This window comes from Ylistrum balloti, unplaced genomic scaffold, assembly GCF_031769215.1.
Source record: "Ylistrum balloti isolate Yb309-2 unplaced genomic scaffold, AGI_CSIRO_Ybal_v1 Utg370280, whole genome shotgun sequence".
Lineage (NCBI taxonomy): Eukaryota > Metazoa > Mollusca > Bivalvia > Pectinida > Pectinidae > Ylistrum > Ylistrum balloti.
This window is the reverse complement of record NW_026782215.1, coordinates 68,108-92,513: the sequence shown is the minus strand read 5'-3', so window position 1 is coordinate 92,513 and position 24,406 is coordinate 68,108. Positions and strand designations below refer to the sequence as shown.

The 24,406-nt window shown below is 33.7% G+C and overlaps 1 protein-coding gene across 5 annotated transcripts in view; it reads left to right on the top strand.

Moving 5' to 3' along the window:
• LOC132552780 (alpha-adducin-like) overlaps positions 1-24,406 on the top strand; it is a 68,269-nt gene that overhangs the window by 3,673 nt on the left and 40,190 nt on the right. For 4 of the 5 annotated variants that reach the window (XM_060216972.1, XM_060216973.1, XM_060216970.1 and 1 more), the window contains exon 2: positions 7,500-7,593. The gene's annotated coding sequence lies outside the window, so the exon portion shown is untranslated. Of the gene's footprint in view, positions 1-7,499; positions 7,594-23,438; positions 23,621-24,406 lie in introns of those variants that run through there. The other variant, XM_060216971.1, reaches the window with a different exon arrangement.

The window sequence follows — 24,406 nt, the reverse complement described above, 5'->3', positions numbered from 1 at the left end:
ATAACTTTGTTGATGACCAACCCCAAGCAGGTTCACATTTTATAGACATTGTGAGGGTTTTCTATTCATTTTGTTCCGACTCCTGATGTCTTTTGTCATTCAGGCTTCACCTACAACTGACCGGCAGGTATTTGATAATTGGACATTGGTCAATGATAGCAAAACTAGTTGTTGTAATGGTCAGCCCCCTAGGATAGTTGTAATTCGCTTCTTGCTATGTTTGCAGTCAGACACATTATAATTTGTAATTCTTGTGGGATTGGATGACAATGACTGTGTATGGTAATGTTTCTATAATGGATTTGTCAGGGTGTTGAAAGACTTGGACAGGCCTGATATTTATGTACCTGTTGTAGTAGACTAAATCTGTGTACATGGAGTTGATCCGCGACAATTTAAATGTCCTCAGGTACACATGTATAACAGTTGTTGCTAATATTACATAAATTTATATATTCAACTGTAACAATATAGGAACAAGTTTAATGCGGGATCAGATTTACTAGCTCAGACTCAAGATTTTCACAGCGAAATATATTAAATTTGTCAATCATTCTGATGGTTTGGCCTGAGCTCAATAATAGACTGTTTAGAATTAGGTTTTGATGACCATGCTGTACTGTATATACTGATCCCACTTACAAGACTAATATCATATCAAATTCCATCTCTGTTTACTTATGGATTGCCACCTCATTGTGTTTATGAATACTACTTAATTGTTAATTGTGGTCAGTTGATTCAATAGATTTTTGGCCGTATAGTTTACCACACATGGAAGTCTTACAATAATAGGGTGTTCATTTATAGGAAGAACAATAAGATGTAGAGTTGTATATGTTGGTATGTAGATAGAAATATAGATTTATTTTGGTCTGCCTAATTCATAACTTCCCGTAAGGTGAAGTAGCAACAAAGTGACAATCTGAGTCCATTGTGTTTCAACTGAAAGCCTTTGTTTGTACAGATCAATAAATATATTAGTTATGGCTACCATTAATTGAACAGCATGATCTGATTTAGTTATATGAAATTATTTTGTATAATAAGTAAGTAGATACTCTGTACTGTTGTTAATGTATAGGAGAGTACAGTAATGTCAGAAAAGTGATAAAATTCATTACTATTTTCAATTGTGGAATATTACAAACAAAAATTCCTACGAACAGCAATAGTGATGCCATGTGACTAGAAGTGTACTAGTCATGTGGGCTTCCAACACTTCCAACGTTTGTGCATCTCCCTGACTGCAAGGATGTGGCCAGTTTGGCCAGTATCTGAGATTGTTATACAAACCCACAGGGAACTATTGGGATATATATTCCTAACAAATCAATACCCAGATATCCCAACAGGGCATGGTTTATACAAGGAACAGCAGTATACAGTTTTCCCAATTTTTCAAATGAGTATTTTTCGGTGCCAGTGTTGATCTGCAGTCAATAAATACACATCAAGCAAATTTAATCTATACTTACTTAGCTTTGATAATGTGTGTAGGCTAGACATGACATAATCTGCCCATATGATTGAGTGAGACAAATTCTAAAACTGTCCAAATAATACATATATTAAAGTATGATTAAGAAATCACGTTGTCTGGTGAAATATATCAAAGTAAACTAGAAGAACACATAGATTTTAAGTACATTTGTATTAGTGGTTTCATTTCAGAATCTTTGTGTGTGATGCTTAATTTCATGAAATATGTAGACAAATTGTTACTCGACAGTTGTCTATGACTTATTATAACAAAGGGGACTCAAATCTATGTGTTGTTCAGGTTTATTATAATATGCATATGTATAAAGTAGCTGTTGCTTAAGACATCTAGATTTAGTCATGGTAACTCAGGTGTCTCAATCTGCCCTCACCATTGGTATTTTATTTTGCTACCTTTCAGTTTTTGATGTAACATTGTCAACCACACATAAGAGATTCCATAAATCTGTAAGACCACTTGAGCTATTTCATTTTCTGAAAGATAGCCATTCCATCACAGAATTTGCCCAGCAATTTGGCCACTAGCTTTAAGGTCATTGAGGTGCATTCCATTTATTTTGGCTTTATGCTATAGAAGTATATATCTAAATGAACACTTCAATAGCATGATTGCTGGGTCTGTACTGTGGCTTCAAAGTAAGATTGTAAAGGTAGGGCTTTCGCTGAAATAATATCAAAGAGCTAATGTATGCTTGTATTTGATAACTAGGATCATTATGTCGCCTAGATCTCTACATCTTGTTACCAACCTTCAGATAGCTGGCATTTCGATTCATTGATGATGCTCAGATTCACTCAGCGTAAGATTTAATATGGGCAACTAATGCTGTGATTTAGATTCAGTACACGAAGAACACAGAAGGTTTAGGGAGATATGTATTGTATCTGTAAATATCAGGATTCTGTACATGTATCAGTGAGTGAAACAATAACATATCAACTACATTTCTGCAGTACATGATTTTGTTTCTCGGTTTGTTGGGTTTGTCGATTGCCCCATAAATTGCCAGTCATTTTGAGGTGGGGTTGCCTTGTAGCTGGTGACTACCTCACAGAATAGCTTACAGTGGCTTGTCCTTGGCAAATTTTGATTGAGCTGAATTTTATACAGCCATTTATGAAGGGTGTACAGAACTATTTTTACATGAAATTCTGATGCTGTGGGATAATAAAGGTTGTAGAACTACATACAGTAACACTGGTATATTGTACAAGAGACAGTCTGGCCCTGTTTTCTGTAGAATCCAACAGACACTAATCGGGCAAGGCCAACATCTTTAACACATTTATCAATGAATTTGCCCTATTGATAGAGCCCTCTTGTGTAGTGCTAGATAGTAAAACAGCTTGTCATGGGGCCAACATGGGGGATGGCTGTAGTATATCTCCCACTGAAAAATGGGTGTGTCATGACCATGATAATTACAAAATCACTTTAAATTTACCATTTGAACTGAAAAAAAGAAAGGAGAGATATGTACTGGCAATTACGATCTTGCTATTGTAAGTGCACATGTTGTTTTTTACAATATGACACATGTGTAGTAACTTTTTCAGATTTCAACAACATATAGAGCTCTCTTGTATTAGAAGTCATCAAAAATTATATAAATATCGGAGAAAAATATCAACAGAATGGTCGGGTGATCCTGAAAACCAAACTTGGAAGACATTTTCCTACATGTTTTGTTACGTGACTGATAGGAAATTGAACATTTGCTTTTGTTTCTTTCTTGTAAAAGATTAATATTCAGACAAACATGGGGAAATGAAATACAGATAACGAGATTATATATTTCACTTGAACATTCATTACTAAAGGTTATGAAGTAAATTGAGACATCGCAGAACATGTCTTTTAAATTATGACTATGCTTGCATGCATGTAAGACGCTGTATTTATTTAAATTTACCTTGAATGACCCTGACATCTTTCATGAAATAATGAAGATGTAAGAAGAGTGATTTTTGCAGCATATGTCACATGCCATGATGCATATGAATATGTTGTATATCCTGATTCACCTAGAATGGCCTCATGATGGGGCTGTGTAGGGAACTGTAGATATGTTTGTTTCTGATAACAAAAAATTCCTCCTCTTTCTGCTGACCTGATAAAGGTATGTGGCTCTATAGAACATACCTATGATGTACATCTGAACTAGATTCAGAAACATCTGCCCAACCAAAAATAAAAACGTGGTCTACCAGAGACGTTATTAAACCAATTTATGGTATACGTATCAAACACATGTTAATCTGAATTCTGCATTTACTGCAGACATGAAATTAATTTTATCATTATAAATAAAAAGGTAAACTAACAAGAAGTATCTTCATTTACTAATTGAAATTTTATTAGTGGATTTTTCATTGCATTAGATTAAATTTGGTAATAAATTGCACTGCAAAATAAGTATATTTTAAAAAGATTGGAGGTGGGAGGAAACCCACATGGTCAGACAGGTGATCTCGCACCTTTTCACATTCATTCGAGGAATCAAACCCCGAATGACAGGGTAAAAGGTGAGTATGTTACCACTGTACCATCCAACCAACGTTAACCTTCCTCTGATAAGAACAGAAATGTTCAGTTATCATGTAAAATAAAATAATGAAGTTTGTTTCAGAAAGCAGAGTATTTTCAGCCTTATGTTAAAAATTTTTGGCTTTTTCTTTTTTTAATTGAAAAAGTCTGTTTGCCTCAGCTATATATGAGTAATTTCCCAATAGGTATGAAAGAATCAGGATTATCTTAAAATCCCTAATTTCTCATTGTATACAGATGTCAAACAGTTGTGGTATTGGAAATCTCTACAATAACTAGTAATGTGCCTGAAATTTTAAGATATTTGTCAAACAGTTCTTTTGTTACTGCTTCTAAAATACTGTAGTGTCATGGGTTATAAGATAAGTATTACTCTGAGCTTTATTTGTCCTTGGGTCTTAAGTTGAACTATTTTGGATTAAAATGTTTTTACGGATTACATAATATTTGTTATCTTCTTTGTTAACCAAAAATGTGATACCTTTATTTTTTTTTAATGTTTTGCAAAATGTTGCACAAGTTTTAGTTCATATTTCCTGCTACTGGTAGAAATTCTAGACACATTTGTGAAATGTGTACATGTATATATGTACCTGGTATTAAATGAGCAAGCTAAATATCTACAAATATGCTGTTTTATTAAGCAGTTGATATGGTATACGCTTGACAAATTGTAATGATGTTTGAGATGTTTGATGGGGCAGTGGAGCATCCACATGTGACACTCCAGCAATAACCTGTGTATACAGTATAGCAGAATATGAAATTGCAGAAAGGTATGGAGTGAACATGCAGATCTGGGATGATGTCATTATTTCACTTTATGATTTTGCAACTAGATTCTTTGCTCAAAATATTTTGGGTCCAACATTAACCAAAATTTATATATAGTTAGATCATAGTATGAACATCTCAACACACCCATCCCTCATTTACCAGTATATCTTTCAACTTTTATTATAAGAAGTCAGGAAATTTGGAATCCGAAGTACCTCTGAATCTCAAAGTTTTATGTTAAGCTCAGTAAGTTAATTAAGTGTGAGAGCTATTCCAATCAAACCTAGAACATTGTAACATTTTTGCAGTGTGGAGAGCTAAAATAGAAACATATATTGTAGTGTATTTAAATTTGGCTTTAAAATTTTGCTACCAACAAAGCGGGATGAATGAGACAAAATTACTCATAACTCATACTCCTACACAACTTATACATAGCAGGAAGAGGACAAATCAAAGAGGACTCAAAATAAAGCCTTGGCGCAGCACAGACACTGTTCACAAATATGTATACATAATTGATAAATATACATCATTTTCTGCAGCCAACTATGCCAACAGTGCTGTACCTCAACCAACAGCAGGTCATGTTATGTGAAAATCAGTGGATATACAAGTCAGCTGCAACAGATAATTCCTCAAATATACCCCTCTTTGTCAGTGTATTGTGGCGAGTACAAATGGGATATAATGCGATGATGGCTTCATTATTTTTAAGTGTGTATGAATTTCTGTGTTGTGATTTATACTGTGCTGTGCTATTATACAGTATGCCATTTCTATTATGCTGTATTTCAGCTTGTAGTTGAAATGAATGTACTTAACAATTGTGTCCCAAGATATGACCCAGATAGAAATCATCCCGTAAACCAAATTATACACATATATCAAATTCACCTCTCCAGACTGCAATTGTCAGAGCAGGTTATACTTACAAGATTTGTCATGAATATTTATAAAGTAACAGATTATTATTTTATGAGGTTGGTAAATATTACACTTAGAAGTTGACAGCATTCTTACAATGTAAGTGTGATAAAAGTAACGATAAGAATGTTCAAGGTTTTACAGATATATGTGATTTTTTCTTGATTTGAAAAAAAAAAATCATGATATAGCTGTCAAAAATGGGTTAGATGTTGTTGATTACTTCTGACTTGTACTATAATGACAAATTTTATTATGGAATACTGACAGAAAACGATTTTGATTGATCATTCAGATTCCAAATTTTTGAATATGTAAAGAAAACCCCATAATGAACAAATACTGTTCTAAAACCCATTTTCTGCAGGTGTATATACCACTGAGACTGCTACTTCAGAATTATCAGAACAGAAATTTTGAGGCCAATAAATACACAATGAAGATAGATTTTTTTGGACATAACAATGGAAGTCACAGAGAAAAATTCTATTCTAAAAGGCAATAGATTTATCAACATTTCAGTTTTAAGTCATCAGTCTCCACTGTCAATGTCTACAAACAGAATTTACATTTGTTTAATTGTCTTTCTATTTTTGCTATAGGTTTTAGGTGTAAATTTCCTTTAGGTAGGTAAAATACAACAGTATTTCATGTTTTATTTGATTGCGGACATATGTATACACATTTATAAGACTAGGAGAGCTACATGGATAGTATCATATACCTGCTGACAGGATTCTTGTTGCTTTGTAGAGTCTGATGCCATAAATTCAGGCACCTCTAGAATTATGGGGATATTTTTGTCAGAAGTTGTGTGACAACTTGACAGGAATATGAGATGGATTTGACATGGAGAAATTTAAAAGACCTGAAATGCTTGGGATAGTATTTTATATGTGGACTTGGCCAATCAGTTCACTTCTCAGTAGAGTGGGAAAATTAGAAGAATATACTGCATGGTCAACATTATCTATTTGTAGTAGACAACTTTGTTAGTTTCATCGTGATAAGAAAAGTTATTGTTTTTATACTATCAAAGAAATATATAGTTTTGATACCAATATGAATGAACTTTTTTAGAATTATAATAGAAGAATTTTTTAAAGAAAATATGTGTTATAGAATACTGGGTACAATTTCCCATTTAAAAAAATTTTGAAATGAACTCCAACCAGCCATTTCTCAGCAGGAATAAAATGTAAGGGTCATATAACCTTGTGAGGTCATTTATCCATCAAAATGGTGTACCAGCTTACAATACAAGGTGTCGGGGAACTGAAATCTGACAACACTAAACCTCTTTTACCTGTAATATACACAGTCCAAGGGAAAAAGGGCCTTTTACTAAATAGCTACACCTGATCCCTGTATTGATGATAAAAACGTGTACCATATGTTTGCTAATAAAAGCACAATGACAAATGATTAAGAAAGTACACAGGACTAGAACAGGTCAAAATGGAAATTGAAACAAGTTACTGTTGGACAGAAAGTGAATTTCATTTTGATGTAGAAATATGTTGTTTTATGTCATTGTCAGAAAAAATGTAACTTGCTTTAAAATTTGACCAGAAATTTTCATTTTAAAAGATCTGGTTAAAAGGCATTTCACTTGCCTTTATGGACCAGAATTTCACCAAACAAGGTTGAACACATTTGGATGGACAGTTGTAATATTATACTGTAATATTAACAATAATAATAGTAATAATAAATGCATTATTTTTGTTTCTTACTTTTTCAGGTCATGAGCAACCAAGCATAGGTGACAAGGCTTAGAAATTGAATCTGGTTGTCAGCAAAAGGATTGTGAGCAGGCAAGCTTGAGGGGAATTCAAGTAAGTCAATTATCTTATTGTAAACTATTGGGGTTTAAAGCTGATTATCTCTCCATTGTGAATATGAAAAACAAACATTCAATCGTGGTGATTGATGCTAGATTACATGAAATTAAAGCCAATTTGGAGTATCCTTGGTGCACTTAGGATACTTAAGGACCATCATTTAGTTTTACCGTAGCTGAAAGGTTTTCATTTCAACCCATTTATACTTCTTCAATGCTTGCATGAAGTTATATGAATATTCCTTGCAATTGATATATCTGTACCACTGTATGTTTCACTAGTGAACAACAGATATCGACTGCCAAAGTTTTTGTGCACTTGTCAAGATCAAATTATGCTGAAGGTTTATCAGGATTTGCTATTCATAAATATAAGTTTGATGGTTCTAAATATATGAAATAAATTCTAAATTTCGTCAGAACATTGGAAGACAATGGTATTGAAATTTACATTTCAGGCAAAATCAGATTTCATAATCAAGCAATAGTCGACACTCTTGTTCCTAAAGATTAACTGCAAAGTTTTATGAAGTTTGTTTCCAATAGTGATCAGAACAAAGTCCTAAGGTATCATTTTCAAACGTTAATATCAGAAATAGTTTTGGATTTTCCAGGAAGTTTGCTTTCAAAAAGATTTGATGGAAGTGCTTGATGTTAGTTAATGATGTAGAGCTCTTTGAAGTACATGTCATGAAAAATGTATGTATTCATTTGCACAGATACAATCATCTATTTGTTGGACAAATAGATGGTGTATCTTGTTCCAAGGGAAATGATATTTACAGCAGTCATTTTCACAATGAAATTGTCAAATGATGCTCCTTCCAAATCTGAACTTTACTGATTTTGAAACTATCACGAAATAACAAATTGAATCATCATATATTTTACTAACTCATGCTAGCTCGATTAAAATCATATAGAGGGGTCTTAATGCAGAAAACAGGAGTACCCAGACATAACCTGTATGGTTGCTCTGGTTGGAAAGATCACCTCTACCTTTTCCAATTTGTTAGAGAAATCAAATTTTGGATGTTACAACTCAGTTTTTCTTTGCTGTCTGCCTCTAGGATACTTCAGACAAAGTTAGTGAGGAAAAAATACCGAAATGTCATATTTATCACATCCTTGGAGTGTGTATGTATTAGTTCTCGGTTATATGAAGAGAGGCTTGAAAACATAGAAATTTATGATAGAGAATAACCTGATATTGTATAAAACTCCTCACAACTGGCCAATAAAATACATTATGTATATTTTGTACCCTAAAGAGATATGGTAAAAATTGAACCTATCTCTAGTCTGGATAAGTCCTGACACTAAATTGCTGCTTAGGAGTTTTTCTCATCCTGTAGATAATGAGATGCATTGCCAGACGAAAAAATTGTCTTATCAGAAGTGAAAGTAACTTTATATTAGTGTACAAATTGATGTCTGTTTCGAATAGGCAGAAATGGAGAGGTTTCTTGATCTGATTTTAAAGGGGGTCAATTGGTTAGGAGCGCTCTAGGCATTTGGGAGTACAAGCAATTAAGTGTAGACTCCCACACACAGTTTCACACCCATCAAAAATTGATAATGCTTGGGGTTATGTCAGTGAAATTTTAACAGCAATATGGTCAACTGTTCAGATATGTCCTTATCATTTGGAATAAAAATGCTGCTGGTTTGGTGTTCTTTTTGATGTCTACCAATAACATTATACATGAAACTTGCTACAGTTTAACTTCAGCATGCTTAAAACATCTTCCAATAAGTAATTATGAATATATATGAGGTCATTTCAGTAAATACTTTAATATTGTTAATGTGTAAATATATTAAGTGTTTATAGTACTTGTGTTTAACTCCTTATTATCATGATCTATGGAGTTGTGTAAATCAAACATTGCTGAGTCATTCTCATTTATTTCAATCAGATGTACTATAGCAATGAAACCTAGAAAGAAATAGTTGATGTTTAATTTATATTGAACAGATAAGATGTTTCACGAAACCTTGATATCCAACCTTTATTTTTTGAGGCAGACCATTAATGATATAAAAAATAGGATATCATATGTATTAATTTTATTATTGCATGAAGGCTTTAACTGTGGTGTAATGTGTCTGCTATTTGATGGACCTCTATGCAAAATATATCTGCAGCAGTGAAATCTGTTGTCAGTGTGTTGAAAAATTTATATATTTATCCATTATCTGTTCGTTTTGGAAATTCTGATTGTAGCTGAAATGCTGTGCTATACTTTAGATTATATACACAGTACAAAATTAGTCTGTATATGGGACCATCAAATCTCATCCCTTACCTAAAGGGAGACTTGATGTCTGAACATTGCAGGTCAAACTGGCCAATTAAACATGTATAGAAAACTGATAAATTTTCATAGAGAGCTTCCTCGACTCTGAGTCTAGATAGTATGGTTCCACTTGTTTTAAGTTGAATCTTTAAGAGGTAACCAGGAAATGTCATAGTAAAGTCTTCACTTTGTGGAGAATTATTCTTTTTGTCGTTGATGTCATTGTCAGAAGATATGCTGTAGAACTTGATACATTGCACTTATTCCCACTGTGGTCGCATTGCAGCAGTGATACTTTACAGGAAGTGTATGTTGGTTTTCTCATGGAATCTCAAGGAGAAAGCTAGGGTGTTTCTCTGATCCAGTAACACAGAATGTTCATAGTTCGTGTAAATAAAACATTTCTAAGTGTTTGTAAAATTCTCACACCCAAAAAATGTCATTAAGAAAGTAACTAGTGTAACAAACTTTGATTGGAATTATTTTCTTGTTGTGAACTGTTGCTTATTTACCCTGCAGTAAGCCAAGGGAACCAAAACATGACCTGTGGCTTGGGCAATGATCAGCATTTGTCAGCAGTTTTACTGACTGGGCTTATTTTGCTAGGCACAGACTTATTGCCAGATAAATTCAAACACAATAAAAAAGAAAATTATTATGGCATCTGTTACATTAAAAACTGAAGATTTAATTTGATTTGGTTGTTGGTGGATTCCAGTCAGACTTAATAATTTAATTCTGAGGATTCATACTTATCGATTACTTGGAATCTTATCGGGTGAGGTTAAATGTGATACTGCCTGAGAGACAGCTAAGATGGTTCAAATATCAGGTCTTCACACTGTCTTGGAATGTAAACAGTTCTGGTCCATTTATGACGGTCAGTTTGCATGCAGTTTGTTGTTTATACTAGACTGTCTGATTCACTGGAGAATCTCTGTAAATGAAAACAAGACAATAACCTCTGAAGGCCTCTGTGTACTGTCTATTTATCCACATAAGCACTCCAGGGTCTGATGAAATATTTTCTTTCCTTGAAATAGGGAAAGTAAGATTTAAGTTATTCCTATCTTTTCTTAGCATACTCTTTCTTTTTTGTTCCCTGAAGTACCTCGAAGAACAATTTCGTTGGTCCAATTTGGTGAATTTATTCACTGTTAAAAACTGGGGTGGTTGTTATGTAAATTTTGGTAGGTATTGCTTATCTTGGGATCACCCTGTACCATCCTCTCCAGCTGTTTTGTTGTAATTTTTACCAACTAGGTGATGTCCCTTTAATTACCTTTACTGTACTTCACCCACCAGGGGGTGCTTCCTATCATATTCAAATGTGTATCCAGAATAGTGAAGGACATAAAAGAAACACAAACTTCATTCATAGTTTTATTTTTCAATTTTACGGGAGGCCTGTAGTTTTTTCTGTATGTAGTGAAAGGAAGTATATCTGAAAATTGATGCCAGGGAAAAACAGGTTTCTGGATTGGTGGGTCTGGAATTGCAAGGTCATAAACATATTTAGCTGAAGTAAAACTACTGCTGTCAGTTAATCAGTCTAATTTCTGTTGAATGGTACATTACAATTTAGTAATAGGTATTACCTTTTAGTTGTTTACAGATATGTGCATCTGTCTGTCTGTAACGATCTTATAGTCTGTTGGGTGTATAGTAGGATTTATGTTTTGCAGTCTCTAATGGATTTCAACAACTGTATTCATTTCATATTTATTCAACATAATTGAAGATCCAAGTGATTTCAGTTAGATTGTTAAATAAAATCCAGACATGATAGTTTTGAATCACAAAGTATAAAAGTTCTAATAAGTTTGACCTTTGACCAGTGGTGTCTGTCACATTGTCATTGATATAACTCAGAATTAGAATTCTGTAATCAGTCACTTCCATCTATAGTCTATATTTTTATCTTGTGTCATTTTTGTCCTGAGGTTGAATTTCTTCTGGTTTTGAATTACATGATTTGATTTGAAGTAGTGATAATATTAAACTGCAATACAATCAACCCTACTGTTAATAAATGTAATGGATAGCTTTTCTATTTGTAATCTGGCATTTATCTGTCTTCAGACAAACTGTTTTTGTCTCTCTGTAACAGTGTACATATATTGCTTTGGAAAAGGTTGTATTGCTCTTAAGGACTTCAAAACAATGATTTCAGATTATGCTTTCACAATCTTGCTTAGGTAGTTTGAGGTTTTCATACAAATAAAAAAACCCACTTTGTTCCATTTGTTTTGTACTGTGGATTTATTTTCACATTTTCAGTATTATCTTTTTATTGATAGAAATGTAAACCAGGAAATATGACAATGAACAGGAATTTGATTGATATGGTTACCATAGTATATATACCTTATAATTGACTTGTCTGACAGATATTTGAAATTTGAAGTGCCCTTCAGGAATTATTGTATTTGTCAAGAAGGCAGCTTAGGAGACCACCATAGTAATTCTGACTCACACCCAGGAGATGGCTTTATTGTCAGAGAATAAAGAAGCATTTGTTTGAATTCATTAAAGAGCAACAGATATTGGAGAGGTTTTTATAAAGCATGGGTTTGCTATTGAATAGATATTTACAGTTATTTTTCCCAATAAGGACTATCGCATTCTACAGAAAGTGTTAGCTTTTCCTACAATACACTCAGATAATTATCATTGTATTATATATGTAAGTGTCTTGTTTATGTACAAGGACACCAAGTCTACAGATTTTTCAGATTTCTGGTTTACCTGGATTGGAAACTTGAAACACCTGTGATATTTTTAGTTAAATTGACTTAAACCTTGAAAAGCTGCTGTGTACAAAATGCCACCAACATTTGTTAAGGCCAACTCTAAATGGTGGACTAGAAAGATCTAGCAGATGGTTTGACTTGAAACTGTTGATAATTGTGATGATATAGTAGAATCATGTGCAAATGATATCAAATTTCTGATTTGCAGTATGTTTATGTGGCTTTCTTAAGTTGTTTATCTAAATGTGTACATACACCACCTTATTGTAAGATTGCAATATTTGCTGGAATAATGGAATATATACTAATTAACAGAAGGAAATTTCATCCAATCTTTTGTAGTTGTTGCTGGGTTGTGATTCTGATAATATTATGTGTTCTGATGTGTAAATAGGAGAAAAAAACAAATATATCTATCTGCTTTCCACTGCCTTCTTTGTGTTGTTCATGGAGTAATATGTCAAGGAAAAGGCATGCCATATTTATCCTCACACAAGCACCTTTCCCTGGTGTTAAAATTTACAGTTAAGAGTTTGGGTATGGCTCATTTCTGAGATCTTCAAGCTTAGTAATTTATTATTCTACAAGCATGAAGGAAGGGGCTTATTTAGGGGCACAAGCTTAATTGTAGATAGATAAGGTAAAAGATTGGAGTCCAACATTTCCTGTTGGACAGTTGAGAATTTTGAGAACCCAATGTGTTTCTTTAATGGAACTCTCAGTTTTGGAAAAAGTGGGGACATGTTTTAAAAAACCCTATAAAAATTCAATGAAAAAAAAAAAGATTTTTGGAAATTAAGCTGACTCACTTCTCTATTATATAGACTTGAAAGTATATTGGAAAACAGGTTACTATGATCCCCTTTCATAATAAACAGGAAGACAGGCTTACACAGGTTTTGATCCTGAAAATCAATGTAGTAATTTACACTTTTGTAATGAGTGTGTTACCAAGACAGAGCTAAGCTTTAGGGAATTGTAATCAGTTCTTTTTTTCACCTGAGATATTACACATCTCAAAAGACCATAATGCTGGGGTATTGATCGATAAAGCAGGCCGTTTATATGGCGTAGAGCTGGGAGAAAAACGCTGCGACAGTGTTTGTGTCGAGATACAACTATACCTGCTTGGAGTAAATATGGGCAATCTAGCAATGAACTACACATGTATGACTCATAACCCAGACTTTGTTGACACAGCTCACAAGCAGGCAATGTCACCTGTTTTATTTTCACGTAAATAAACTTGAAATTTTAAAGAATTAAATGAGGTATATGGAAAGAAATAATCCTGAAGCAATTTGTCTCACCTTTTCATTAATGTCTATGTGATATAAATTTCATGCACCACTGCACGTTTTAGTATTAAAGATTGTTGTATGTAGATTTTTACACAGACATGACTTTCAAATACAATGTTTGCTTTGCTCTAAGAATAGCAACTTAAACCACCGAGTCGACAAGTGGGAATTAGTCTTTCAAGCTGACAGTGTGCCTTGTGTTTTAACTGTAGCAGTGCTTCAAAACATCAATTAAACAATTGCAAATGGTGATGCAGTTTATGGCATGCAAATTTTTTTCAATATCAGAAAAGGAAATTGGAACCGATTTTCTATCGCAGATTGATTAATTACATAATTCATTTTACATGGTTGTTTCTATATGAATTGGAAAACAAGAAAAACTGTTTGAAAGGTCTGAGAAATGGATCTGGGTGTTCTCCGAACAACTTGACAATTTATGAATTTATGCAGCAAATTTTGGGCAGGATTGTGCAACGCTGGTTAGAATTAGATGTAGGTATTGATTAAGAGAGAGTGTCTGTGAGTAGCATCCTCAGTTTGTACGCAATGCATGTCCTTGTTGATTCTTCCCGTTCCATATTGATCTGTCTACCACATAAAACTTAAAATGTTAGATGAACAGCCATTACGCCTTGGATATCCGGGATAGACTTTTTAACTGCTGTAGGTCTAATGGTTCAATGCCCAGCTTGTCTTGATCTGGTGTCAGTTAATCAAGTTTAAATGTTGATTTTTACTGGTGTATATGTGAAGATTTAGATATGAATTTTATGGTCTTCAGCAACTTTCTACTTCAGAGCAACATTGCATTCAGGCTCAGCTTGCCTTCATCATTTGTAAACATAATAAGGAAATGAGTATGGTGAGTCAGAAAACCAGTAAAGCAAACAATTTCATATTAATTAGTAGAATGATTACTCAAATAGGTCAGTAGTGAATATCTATTTATAAGAAAACATTATAGTTTTAGGAATATATATATGATTTTGCAGAGATTAGTTTACATATCTGATTTGCTGGACACATGATGCATACTTTTCACAATCATCCTATCAAAAGTTCACATGCTAAAAGTAGGGAATGCCATGCTAATTTCCTGTTTATTGGTAGAAAATGTCCCAACCTTTTCAAAATGTAGATAAATCACTGAAAAATATTGGCATTTGAGTAGGATTAAAGTCATGACACTGTTTGCCATTATGTGTCTACTTCATTATTCCTATTCTTCAACCTCTACAATGTTAAGCACTCTGGGTCTGTCATTATGTGGATGTCACTTATTATGGGCAGTTATTCCCCTGCTGTAACTGTACCTATAATTAGTCGAGAAAAAGTATCAGTTTACTCATTCAGAATTACTTTGAGTGTCATTTGATCTCTTTTTGAAATTTCCTTTTGAAATATAGTTGACAATTCTCTATATTGATTGAGGTACTTGTAGCAGTTGTCCATGAATGGTGTCAAATTATTTGATATGCTAAAAGTATCAGTTGAAAATTAATTGAAAAACATTGCAACTGTTATCTGACAGTTCCATATCAATCATTTACTTTTGTTTACATATATATATATCACTAATCATTGGATAAAACCTTAAATTACCTTTATGTCCACTTTATCACTGACAAAATTGAGAAGTTTTTGGTCATTCTTGTCAATACCGGTATACTGACACCCTAAGGACTGATAATATGATTACGAGCATCATTCACCTGTCCACTGTGGCCAACTGAAGCAGTTCCTCTACAGCCAATGTACCTTATCACCTGACTAACGATTTATGATGTTGACTTGTCAGATCTTAATGTTTACAAGTGAGATAATCGCTAGACTTACCTGTAGACAGCCAGGTATATTGGCCCTGACCTAACAGGTGTATGTAAGGTTAAGTAGAGAGTGGAGACAGTGACTTGCTTTGGATGTGAGGTCATGACCATCTAACCAGTTTCAGAGATTCCCAATGGAAACTCTAACAATGTAAAGAGTTAGGTGACAGTGCAATGAATTCTAATATATCACTTATGTTTTGATACTGCAATTAAAGCAGCACACTTTCAAGGCATGACACCTAGAAGCTAAATGTGGAAATAGTTTTCTTTAGAAAACATCATGATGGTATACTTTATTTCTTTGCATCAGTTTTGATCTTCTGTTGACTGTTACTTGACTGTTACCATGTTCTTCATTTAATGTGTCTTCTTTTCAATGGCATTTCTGATGATTTGACTCTGACACAAACACACATTAAAAGGATTTGTGACCTCATGCCTAGTGGTCAGCTCTTGTTAAATCAGCCAAGCATTGAGTGAATTGACACAGAATTTGTTCCTAATAACAGTGGCTGGACTCAGGGATAGTTGATAGTTACCATCAAGTTAATGGTCAGATAAGTGGTGAGCTTGGTCCAGTCACACCTGTCTATACCACAGGTAAATTGATTTGTAACACAGGTAAAGGTGGTCTATAGATATTATCATTGTTTATTGATGTTGAAGTGTTTCAGCCTATAGGCTGTCTCTTCCTGATGAGGTATAAGTATCAGATCTGTATGCTATGATAGGATGACCTGGTGGATTGTTTTCAAATAACAGGTAAACAATTAACAAATAGGATTAGTGGTTGACTGTTTATGAATATTTAAGTTAAGGCCAAACAAAAAATTGTTGGGTTACATGTTTGCCGACCTTTGTTCAAAGGAAAGCGGGACATTTTTTTAATGTAAAAATGGTGTTTGCTAGTAAATCAGATACATTATACTAGGTAAAGTGTTTCAGGTTTTCATTAGTTGTTTTTGTGAAATCATAAGAAAATGATAAGACAAGGTTGAAGTGATGTCAGGTTACATGATATGTTTATAGAACAAGGAAATGCAGAAATTTAATCTCTGACAAGTTTACATCTAATTTCCACACCTTTAATAATTCACTTAATTGATAGGTTTATGAATCATAAAATTCAAGATATTTGACATCTAGTATATTGGCTTACATTTATTTTACTCCAAAAACAAAAAAAAAAAACCAGATGAATTAGCCAACCAGAAATGCTAGCTGTGTATTGTGTGGGCAGTAGTAGATGTATAATAAGCTCTTGTGCCAAGGTTTTGTTTTAAGGTAACAGGTAAAAAGATGGATGACTCGGTATCTTCATTGTCTATAAACACACGTGGGATATAAAACAAACCTGTGGCATCTTCACTGGCGTCAGTTACCTGCGGTCTTAACAGTTGATAGTATCGAGTCAGTACATTGTTTAAAAAACTACATTCAAAATATTGATTGACTATATGGTTGTAATTGAAACTTTGCAATTTTAAACTAGCATGTTTGTTGAAGTTTAGCTAGCCAACAATTAGTGTATACTGGACTGGTTCTTTAGAACAAAGTATAGATGACAAATAGCAAGCCCTCAGTATGTTGTTTTCTGGTATTCAGGATTTTAGAGAAAGATGTCTCTTGAAAAAAATGACTTTTCATTAAAACTGAGATACATGGTTAATTTATTTATTGCAAATTATTATACATTTAGAAATAAATTGATGAATAAACTAACAAGTAAGTATGTTAATACACTAAAAAAGGTTAGCAAAACTCTTTAAAAGGTCAACATATATACTGTACAAAATACAAATAAACTTGTTTCCTGTAGCGCCTGCTGTGTCAGCCCCAACATTTCTCAATTCATTTCTCGATCTGTCCTCAATTTAGAAACTTCCCATTGCCAGCCTAAATTTTCCTTCCTTTCTTATTTCATTTTAGGCCTATCCCTTACCTCAGGTGGTGTCTCCTCCCCAATCCTAGTTGTCAAACTCCCCCCACCCCTAGATATCTTTGCTCTCCAGCTATTCTACAATGCCTCTTCCTGTGTACACGTTGTAGTAATGTCCAGACAGACTACAGACAGGTGATGTAACCTTTGTAGATCTGTGTTAATCAGCTGTCAGTTGTTCATTCCAGGAGGCTTTACCTGTAATGACAGCTAATGACATGCTTATCACTTGTACAGATCATTGATACAACCCATTATTCATCACCTCTGATATCTCAGCTATAATCGCTACTACTCATTGGTCCACATGTTGTAGTGGGAGGTAGAATGGTGCTGATGAAGCATGTGAAAGACCTAGAATTTTTCTCCCATTTGTTTTCTGTTTGTTGGATGAAGACCATTTTGTCTATACCATATTTTCCGGGTTGTAAGCCGCACTAGTATATAAGCCACAGGTCAGTTTTTAGTGATTTTTCCCCCCAATTTGATCAACATATAAACTGAATCGAAATATAAGCTGTACTTCCTTACGATATAGTGACTACTATTGTTAAGGTTTGATATACCACCAACAGAAAATGGAAGGCAGTTCTTATGAAGTGGTACCCATTCCGTTGACCAAAATTGGTTGATAAAACAGACATCAGAGGGCAATTTATCAAGATTGTCTTTGAACAATTATTAGTATGCAAATTAATTATACACAGATAATCCTTTATTTTATTGATGTATTAAAAAAACGGAGCCATTCGTATCGTAAACAAGCATGGCGGTTGTTCTAGAATTTGACATTACTCAGTGACTTATCGATCCAAGGATGCGTAAGGTTATTGTGAAAGTCCAAAGATATTATTGTGAATTATTTTAAAAGGTACGATTAATTAAATCCAGGAGAATGTTGTTTTTATTTCTATTGTCAAATCATCCTGTATACCATTGCAAATGATGGTTCAAGATGATCTTTTTCAGTCACAAACACTTGAAGGCAGAAACATGTTAAAAAACTTTCTTTTTTATCCTGATTTTTTTCCATCCATATAAAGGTCACTCGACTCAAGAGGAAAAAAGGTGCGGCATATAATCGGAAAATAGAGTAATCAGTCTGCTTATTTACAAGTTTTGATAGCGTTGTCACATTGTTATTTATAACTTTTGATAGCATTGTCACTGGGGAATCATTTGATGGATAAGAGTTTCCTGACAAAACTGATTCAGGTTTATGTCGATTTTGTTTGATATTTCTAGAAACTTTGATGTATGTTGTGGGATAAAGGAAGATTCATGCAAACAGTAAAGCAGATAGAATACACAGATGAAGTAATTATTGATGTTTTGGTATTATCATCAGCTGTAGTAAAAAAAACCTATAAATTTCTCACAGGTGTTTTCATCTGGATAGCATGAATGCTACCTGCATGTATGCTGTGTGGTTCAATAGATAGATCCAGCCTAAGAGATTGTAAAACATTGTCCAAAATATTAGGTATCATAATTTTTTTCTGCTTTACTGTGTGGAAGGTGTTTGTTTGAAGGATGCAGGCTTTGTTTGAGGAAGCCTAATGCCCTGAGCTATGTGAACTATGTGTGCCTCCCTTGTGTGCTGACTGTTACACAGGGTTGGTGTAAGGGGGATCTAAAGACTAGCATTCCTACATATACTGTTTGCAAGTACCACAGGGGAGCATAATCTCTAGTTATATTCGTATGTAGAGAAAATGATCAAAGACTGTTGTTATTGGGGATGTGATTCGAGATCAGGTTTGTAATCAACTGATCTGAGGTAAATAGGACTAAGATTGTTACATATCATTGAAGTATTTTTGTACTGTTAATAAATGTAGGTATCAGACTTGTCATTTAAATGTTAAACTGCAAAAAAAGTGTATGTGCCTGTGTAGGGAGGGGGTATTGATAAGAGGTTTTATCAGGTAATAATGTATTGATTCATATAGAAAATGACATGAATTCCCATTTGATAAATAATTTATACTAGAAAGCCTATGGTGATCGAAAATCAAAAATATTGATGAAGAGTTTCATAAATCATATGAAATGGAAATGAATTTAAGATCCTATATATCATGTGATCAATTATTCAGGCAAATATTGTAGAAAATGGACATTTCCACATCAAACTTGTAGTCATTTCGGCTCTATATATCTTATAATGGTTTTTATTTCTAAATCAAAATTCAGTCTGTGCTTGTGTGACATCATTTCATAAGCATTTTGTAATTACACATTTGTAATATGCAAAAACGCTATTCACTGAATAGCAAGGCAATCAAACTTGTTACAACTCAAAAGACTTAAGATGTTGTTAAAAAATTATGTGTTTGAAAAGTAAGGACCACATTTAATTGTTGCAAAGTCCATGACACATTCCTACCATTTCAGTAAACTTAGAATTATGATTCATCTTAATAGCATTGAGAACCCTTGAAATCTTTATATAGATAACATTAATGATACACATAATGTAGAGCAAATAATTTTGGTTCTCGATTTGCTTGCTTGCATAATAAATATAAAGGCAATAAAAAGTTTTATCTTAACTTGACAATGATGTCATATTTCTGTCAATTCCTGCTGAACAACTTCATACAAAACATCATTTTCTTTGTTACTTTTTTGCAAGCTTTTAAAAATGGATAGGTTTTGAAATATCCTGTCTATTATTGGTGGATTACCGTATTTAGGCAATGATAAACCCATGCTTAGTAAAAGTCTTGCATCCATGAAGCACCAACCAACATTGCACTATAATGAGTTCTCTCACCTACTTTAAATTAGAGACATGTTTTCTCCTTTGGTGTTCATTGCAGAATAAATACGGTTAAATATTAAATTTAATCCTTTTCACTCACCTTTGCTTCTCAACATTCAGCTCAGCAGATCACCTAATAAATCTACCTTAATGTTTATCTGCCCCATCTGTTTAACAGAATTAGTAAATAAATGTGAAACTAGTCCTCAATAAGAACTTTTAAGCTGGTACATATTACTACAGATCCCAAATTAGTTCTCAGGCATTCATTCCCCCACCCCTGGCATAATTTTACCTGGGTCTGAGTGACCAGAGCTACACAAATATTATTAGACTTAGGAAGATTATGTGAGGGATGAACTTTGCCTAGTAGCATTCAAAGATAGAATTATCTGTTTATATAACCCCTCTGGATCCTCCAGCTGAGGCCAGAGATTCTTAAAAACCAAAAATCTGATAACAAATATTCTTTATCATTGATGGAAAAGCAACAAGAAGCGATGTTGTGCCTTTCCATCATTTCAACTGGAAGTTCGCCAGCTCTGTTCATCTGGTAGTCTGTGTGAGTGTGTTAACCTGTCCCCATCTGTAAATCTATTTCTGCTTGGTGTACAGGGCAGCAAATTGCTGAAGTTTTCAGAATATTATGTATCATTGTCTCCAACAGATATCTTGTCATGTTTTTAATTAGGTGAAGAGTATTGAAAACAATTATATGCATCATTCAAATTGATATACATATATATTTATGTAAGAGTTACCTCCCTTCAAATCTTAACCACAATCAGTGAAATGATTCAATTTACTGAAGTATGCCATTAGATATTCAAATTTCAATTTCTCTTTAAATTTCTTTTGAGACACCAGTAATGTACTGGTTAATTGTGAAGGGATAAAATCTTCTTTAGAAAATATACTTTATTTCCATGTATTTCAAAGTTAATTAAATCTGTTCATATTTTAGTGGGTTAGGTTACCAACAGTAAAGATTGGTATTTTATGTCTGGTCAAAATTTCCTATTAAAGAAGCCTTGTTTTCCTATATCTTATCTCTCATGGTGTTTGGTTTGTTGAATGGATATCAGTGATTATAACATCTTATTAAAATCAATTTAGGTAAAATTTTTATTAGTGTTTTTTATTAGCAACATAGGAAATTGAAATATATGAGAATCAGAGCACTTTGATCTGTTTATATATTTTCCTTTCTCTTAAGTTGGAACTGCCAGTCATATTATCACACCATTTATCACCTGGAAATGTCGGGGCTGTTACAATTTGCATCGGTAATTTGACAACCATATTTATTGCAAGAAATATGTTAGTAAGTGTGCACAAGAAACTGTAATGATGTATGTAAAATCCTCTACCTTGTGCCTTGGACTACTTATTCCCTTTCAGTATAAAAAGTACTGATTTAATCTATAGATCAGTGTGTTTCCTGGAAAGTTGTTTGGATGTAAGGATATTTCTGCAGATTCTGTTATACTTACAGACATGTTAGTTTCTTTTAGAAAATTGTCTAAATGTGAAGACAGAGTTGAATGTGTTTCCAGATAGGGTCATCTCTTGTGTTAGATTTAATCTGGTCTTTTATGAGCTAACTCAGACTAAAATTTATTCAGAGACATGTTTACCTCTTGGATCTTTCCTCACCTGCTTGTACCATAAATATCATGACCAGGAATCTCACACACATACTCACCATCTTGCTAATTCTAGTCATATGTCGTATGATAACACACACCATCTTCAAGCTCTAGGCAAATGTTGTATGATTAAAAAGCAATAGAATATCAGTTGTGTGCATTTAATTTGTTTATACTGACTCTCAGATCTTGACTTAAATGTGCAGCATTTGTGAATGTACTTAGTTTGACACCATCAATTTTTAACATATCACTTTTTGGCAAATTATCTTGGTAGCATAATGATGAATTTTTGTGTCTACATCAATTGCTATATATATTTATACACACAACATATAAAAACTTCAACTAGTGCAATTAAATCTTAATGCAATACTTTAAATGTGAAAGCACTGAAATAAGATTATTGCAAAAATATATATGTTTACATTACTTTGATAAATATTCCTTCGCAGCCCTTCTGTTGGCAAGATCAATGGTAGATAGATCCAATCAAACTTAATATGAATTCAAAACAGTTTCTGTATTTGTTTTTTATGTGTTTTGTGAGTCAAAGGCCAGGTCAGCTGTTATTGGCTTACCAAGAGATACCTCAACCGTCATCGTCCTCCACAGTCTATAGAAATCGATAGAAGTGGGAATGATTCAACAGATTTGTCCTCATGCTTTATCATGCTTTGTTGACTGCAAAGTCATGGTCATTGATTCTTAAAGTGGTAATCTAATGAGATACCATTACAACATTAAGAATTGATAATGTTAAACAGCAGTCTGTCTACAACAGTCAATTATCCTTGGTCAAAAGTAGGTATAGTGCAGGCCATAATTCACAGCAGGCCAGACTAGCTTTGACCCAGCACACTGCTACCACAATATCTAGAATGGACACCCTTACAAAACCTATATTATTGTCAGTTTAGTTCTGAACAGGTTTATCATATTCCTATCAGTTCAAGAAAAAATAAATGAAAATTATGTTAGTTTTACAGTTGTATTTTCTGTTATATCTTTGTAGATGGAGGTGTTATTGATACTTATCCTCTTGAAATTGTAAACAATATTTATGTAACAAACAAGGCTCTATCACACTAAAGAGAGAAAGCACTGGAGACGTGTGCTGTATGAAAGACTGGTGATGAATAAGGTATTGATTATATATATGACAGCAGCCAGTCTAGGTTTCCCATTAGGCCAAGTCGAGGAATGATTCAAGGAATGCATCAGCATAATGTATCCAGTGGTGTGGTAGAGGATCCCACTGTACAGGCTGTCTGTAACTACGGCCTACTACTATCACTAGTACAGCTGGTACATCAACTGCATGCTTCATTGGCAATGCCTCCTCCCTGATCAGTCCCTGCCTGGAGTATAGTAGTGTACAGTATACATAAGTGCCGTGTGGTCACTGGGGCGTGGGCTCGCTTCTCCGGTTCATCAGGGCGTGGAGAAAAAAGGAGTCCTTACTGAAAAGTGTGATCCAAGTGAGTAATACAACCCCAAAACAGGATGTTTATTTTGTTTTTCTGAACTCCACATACTTTTTCTCACCAGTGAGGATTTAGTTGATCATCCGCCAGGCAACAAGGGTGTGGTTATAACCAGCTACAGAAAATACATATTGCTGGCGTGTACAAGGGGCAAAAGTATGTGCTGTGTTATATATAGAGCTACATTGATACGTTTGTGCTGACACCAAGGTATTCTGTCTGGGATATATGTAATATATTGTATGAGTGCCCCAGCACAATTTATAACAAGCAGGGATGTTACAAGTCAGTATGGTGATGCTACTGACCGAACACCAGTGTTAAATAATTAATGTGTAACTCCTTGCCTTATGTGATCCTGTGCTACATCTGATTATAAATATTGTGGATTCCTACATGGTATAAAAATGTGTAGAAATAGTGTGCTTTCAACAGTTGTAAGTTCCTATGGATGATTAATGCTTAATCTCTTTTCCTGTGTCTGTATTTCTGAAATTGTCATTACCTTTTTCCTACGTGTTCTGCATCACTGACACTTGTATCAAAATTTCTATAAAGCTATAGGGTAATAAACATCAAAAGCAGAGTCGTCCATATAGGGGGCAATGTTCTACAAATATAAATTTTTATCTAATTCTCTACCTTTGTATATTTGTTTGCCCTGCAGATATTTTCATGTTTATATTAACAGTGATAATCTTTAATATAAATATAACATGTTTGTAATACTGGATTATGGTTACAACATGAGCTGTGTGTTACAAAAATTCAAGTATACCT